A 6,000-nucleotide genomic window follows, 5' to 3' on the forward strand; every position below is an offset into this window, starting at 1 on the left:
CAATTAGGATTAATATCACTTGGACCACATCTTTAACGTGTTGAATACATGGTGATTAAAACCTTCATTCAGAACTAGACGTTCCAATACTTGCTTGTGTTGATTTTTTGGCCAGCTCAGCTAAGACCAACAACTTCATGGAAAATTGTATTGTCATGTCAGTTTCACAAGTTGATAGAAGAAAGATGAAAAAAAAACATCGTTATTGTGTAAACATGACTGGGTCTATAAGACTATAACCACAATTAATAAGGAAGTATTTCATATTGTTTTTATTTTTATTTACAAAATAAAGATATTATATGTGTTTTAAACTTTAATATTATCATTAATACCACAACACAAAAGGTTGCACGCGTCAAATATAATTTAGAACTGAGCCCAGCTCTAAAAATTTTGAGGCTAAAGAAAATTTATTTTTATAAGTTTTTAAATTTTTATTTACACTATTTAATATATTCGGGCCTAAATAATATATATTTTAAACTTAAAATATATTAAATTTAGATATTTTTCTATATAATTTAAACCTAAAATATATTAAATTTCGATAAAAACGTTTATTTAGAGGAGACCTAAAGCAATTGCTTGACTTCCCTAGAGATCAAGTTGGACTTAAGTAGAGCAAAGACCAACTTTAGATTCCGAATAAAAACAAAAGACTAACTTTATTAGTTCTTTCATTTCTTATTATTGTTATATTGTAAATACTACCGTTTTCGTTTATTTTTTACAAAACAAAAATTATTTTAACTCCCCAAAATACCATTAATAGAATATATATTTATTTACTATTATATTAAAAAAAATCAAAACTTCTCTTTAAAAAAATCCTTAACTTTTTGTAAAGAAAGTTTTTTATTTAATTTTTTTTTATATATGAATAGAAATTAAAGAGTTCTTTCATTAAGGGTATTTTAGAGAGTTCAATTTTTTTTTTTTTTTTTGTAAAAAATAAACGAAAAAGTGGTATTTGCAATATAACATATTTATGAGGGAGATATATGTCATTTATATTAAGCTGAAAGAATATATTTGAAAAATTGAGAGTATAAATTGCGCACTTCGATTCAACACAATATCAATGAAATTTTCCCTATAAATAACAAGTTAGTAGAGCAAAGACGAAGTTTAGATTCCTAGCAAAACAAAAGACTAACTTTATCAGTTCCTTCATTTCTTATTATTTCGATAAATAATGTTAATAAATACATGCCGACTTTAAACTATCAATCTTGAATTCGCTAAGAAACGTGTTTATAATTCCCTTGAATTTAATATACAAACCTCAGGAAGTGTTTCCCCCAATTCGCTATCTTTGTATTGACTCTTCTAATATTTCTCCAACTTCTTCCGTTTCTCTTCACCTAGCTAAACAAACCAAAAAACAAATGGAAGTCACAAACTTCCTAGCAAGCCTACCACCACTCCACAACAAAACCGCCACCATCACTTCTCAAATAATGCTATTTTAGTTATTTTTTATTATCCTTTAGTTTTTTTTTTCTTAAACCTATTGGTAAGTGTGTATTTTACACACTTATTTACATTCTTAAGGCTTGTTTTGATAAGTTTTAATCAAATTTTGTTGTGCTTTTAATGTGTTTTTGTGTTTAATGTGCATAAAAAATATTGTAAACAAGTTTTGAAGCTTAAATGATCAATTGGGAACAAAACAAATGATTTCGGGAGCCAAACGTATTGATTTGAAAATTTTCAAAATTTTGAATCAGAAGTTGCCAAACGATCGGCAACCCTTGCCAGACCAGGATTGAAGTTGGCGATTGATCGCCAGTTACGTGCAAAAATCCAAAAATTGAGTTTGTTGATGTAATCTCGACCGTTGATCAAAAGAACTTCGGTTTTCACACCAAAAAAGCTTAGAAGAGGAGGAGTGTCACCATTGACGTTCAAGTTTCATTCTGATTCTCGCTAGATCTACGCTAGTTTTATTTTATCTTCTCTATTATTTGTGATTATGAATGCTCAAGTTTATTTGTTTTACTTTTATTTTAGAATGTAAATATTTTAGCTAGGGCTATGATGTAGTCATGATTGATTCTTGTTGGATTATGGTTTGTTAATGCTATTTTATTTCCAACTCGAAAATCCTCGGCGCGTTACTCTGTTGGAATCGTTCTTCAAGATCTTTCCAAATATATGCGGCTGAGTCGTTGTAAATCACACTTGATGAGATTTCCTTGGATACTGAATTGAGCATCCACGCAATGATGATGTCATTGTTTCTCTTCCAAGAGTTGAGGCAATTTGGATCGGAGCCACTTGGTTTGGGAATAGATCCATCAACAAAGCCGAATTTATTCTTCACGGAGAGCGCGATCTTCACTGATCTCTTCCATGTCGGATAATTGTCTCCTGTGAGCGCATTCGTAACAAGAATTTGACCAGTTGTATCGGTGTGATGCAAAAAGAAAGGATCTAGGGTTTCTTCATTTGGAAATCGCCGCGATGTGATTCCCATCGCCGGAGATTCATTCTCAGATTCTTGAGTCGCCATGGAGGAAAAGAAGACGAATGAAAGGAAGAAAAGAAAAACCGAAAGTCTACCTTAGACGAAGGTGGAGATGAGCGGAGTGAATTGCTCTGATACCATTTCACAACTGAGCTTCGTCGGACATTTGCAGAGAGATATTCGGAGAAGAAATTTGAAAAAAAGGAATATATCTCATTAAAAATAAAAACAATGATAACATGGGTATTTATAGTTATTGATAACCAAAACAAACGACAAAGAAAATAATAAAAGAAATAAACGACCACTAACTAACTAAAACGATCTAAACCAAAACTCTCTTATTCCAATAATGTTTGTAATTGTTCTAATAGGGTTAGAGACCGGGAGGTGATAATCCGACAGACCGGGAGGTGATAATCCGACAATTTGATAGATTTATCGGCGACTCAGGAGAGATCAATAATTACAATTAAGTGAGTTTGACTAGCAACATAGAGAATAAATTGGGATAAATTGTGTTAGAAATTTCCAACAAGATCAAGATTAGTGAAATCGAAATCTAGTCGTTTTTTTATTAATTTGAATCACATTATTTATTTTATTCTTGCTTATTTTATTTTTAGTTCTTATTTTATTTTAATCTTTCATCAAATTTAATTTATATTTAATATTTATTATTTAATTAGAAAAGATAATTATAATAGTTCATTAATTTTGATATTAGTTATCATGGTTCGACACTCATTCTTATAACTTTATATTACTTCTGCTGACATGTTGTACAGTGAATTTTCGCAACATCTATTTTTATATGTTTAAGCTTAAGAGTGATAAGAGACTTTGGAGTTTTGAAGTCAACACAACTGAAGTCGATCAATTCGGTAAATTACATATGATATGTGCAACTTTTCATGATGTGCTATTAAACATATCAATATAATATCATACATAAATATTTCTGTGCTGTAAATTAAAGCAATATCTACATTATTGATGATCGTACATTCACTAGCCACTAGCCAGTACAATTTTTCAAGTCTTTTAGTCTTTTTCTGGGTTTGAAAATTCAACACAAGCAAGTCTATCTAGACTAACATAGAGTGTCTACACGTATAAAAAAAAAAGAGGATAATGATTGAAGACACACAACAGAATTGACTAGTTCTTTTTTTTGCAGCAACCTCGAAAGAGACATGAGACAGAAGATTCAACATGTATATACCATTCAAATAATAAAATGAGCTTCCTATGAAAAAAAAAAGAAAAAAAAAAAGAGCTTTAACCTTATTATATGTGGCAGCCTTATTATTATTATTATTATATATATATATATATAGCTCTACAGTGGCGTGAGAAAATTCTTAGTGACTGACTAGAAAGGCCAACTTTTAAACTTTAGTTTTACTTAACGAAGTGTCTTAGAATGCGCTTTTTTTTTCTGACCATTAAGGATATTATATTATAATTTATATACTCGGAGTGCGTTTAATTTCTTTTCCAAATCACCAAGAAAAGATCAGTATAGTAATAAAAGAGCAGAAAGCAAATTAGATTGAATAAGAATGTAGCATAGGAATACTAATTTATATGTACATTATTAGTCAATGAACTGTGAGACGGGTCTTCTCTTCTTAAATAGTCTAATAATCAAAGGTCGAAATATTGATATCGACGGATATACCGTGAGTCTAATGTTATAGAGATATCGTTTATTAATAGATATATCGACAGATAAGAGATAATTTTCATTGTTTAGTTTTTACTTGAATTTATCATTTTCAACTCTTCTTTTTCAGTTTTAAAGGTTCATTTCAAATTATTTTAATAAAAATTCTTGTGTTTTCACTTAAAATTACGAAGTAGTAAGTGTTGCGTGGGATTTTTACCCACCCAAAAAACATTAAGGCCCAACTCAACCAAGGGCGCATGGCGACCCCGGCCCAAAGAGTAGAGCCCGGGATTAAGACAAGTCAAGCTCGACCTCCAGGCAGGATCGACCTCCAGACGAGCTCGACCCCCAGGTAGGCTCGACCTCCAGGCGAGCTAGACCTCCAGGCAGCTCGACGTCAGCTCGACCTATGAGCTCGACCTCGGCAGCTCGGCCTCAGCTCGACCTCGTCAGTTCGACCTCGGCAGCTCGGCCTCAGCTCGACCTCGTCAGTTCGACCTCGTCAGCTCGACCTATGAGCTCGACCTCGGCAGCTCGGCCTCAGCTCGACCTCGTCAGTTCGACCTCATCAGTTCGACCTCGTCAGCTCGACCTTGTCAGTTCGACCTCGTCAGTTCGACCTCGTCAGCTCGGCCTCAGCTCGACCTTGTCAGTTCGACCTCAGTTCGACCTCGTCAGCTCGACCTCGTCAGTTCGACCTATGAGCTCGACCTCGGCAGCTCGGCCTCAGTTCGACCTCGTCAGTTCGACCTCGTCAGCTCGACCTTGTCAGTTCGACCTCGTCAGTTCGACCTCGTCAGCTCGGCCTCAGCTCGACCTCGTCAGTTCGACCTCAGTTCGACCTCGTCAGCTCGACCTCGTCAGCTCGACCTATGAGCTCGACCTCGGCAACTCGGCCTCAGTTCGACCTCGTCAGTTCGACCTCGTCAGCTCGACCTTGTCAGTTCGACCTCGTCAGTTCGACCTCGTCAGCTCGGCCTCAGCTCGACCTCGTCAGTTCGACCTCGTCAGCTCGACCTCGTCAGTTCGACCTCGTCAGCTCGACCTATGAGCTCAACCTCGGCAGCTCGGCCTCAGCTCGACGTCAGTTCGACCTCGTCAGCTCGACCTCGTCAGTTCGTCATCGGCAGCTCGGCCTTAGCTCGACCTCGTCAGTTCGACCTCAGCTTGACCTCGTCAGCTCGACCTCGTCAGTTCGACCTCGGCAGCTCGGCCTCAGCTCGACCTCGTCAGTTCGACCTCGGCAGCTCGGCCTCAGCTCGACGTCAGTTCGACCTCGTCAGCTCGACCTCGTCAGTTCGACCTCGTCAGTTCGACCTCGGCAGCTCGGCCTCAGCTCGACCTCGTCAGTTCGACCTCGTCAGCTCGACCTCGGCAGCTCGGCCTCAGCTCGACGTCAGTTCGACCTCGTCAGCTCGACCTCGTTAGTTCGACCTCGGCAGCTCGGCCTCAGCTCGATCTCGTCAGGTCGACCTCGTCACAAAACCTGAGGAACCTTCAGGTAAAGCTCACAAAACCTGAGGAACCTTCAGGTGAGGCTCACAATACCTGAGGAACCTTCCGGTAAAGCTCACAAAACCTGAGGAACCTTCTGGTAAAGCTCTCAAAACCTGAGGATCCTTCCGGCAAAGCTCACAAAACCTTAGGATCCTTCCGGTAAAGCTCATAAAACCGGAGGGTCCCTCCGACCAAGTTTCCATAACTTTTCACATTCAAAATCCTATAAATACCTCCATTTTTCCCATTTGGAGGTAAGTTGGCTCACACTTACAAAAACCTCTGCTTTTCTCTCTCGAACCAAAAGCAAGACACCTAGACTAATGTTGAGCGTCGGAGTGCCCGCCGGAGGAAACCC

Source organism: Urtica dioica, chromosome 5 (genome assembly GCF_054948205.1).
Source record: "Urtica dioica subsp. dioica isolate 48M chromosome 5, U.dioica_male_clone48M_v1_H2, whole genome shotgun sequence".
NCBI lineage: Eukaryota > Viridiplantae > Streptophyta > Magnoliopsida > Rosales > Urticaceae > Urtica > Urtica dioica.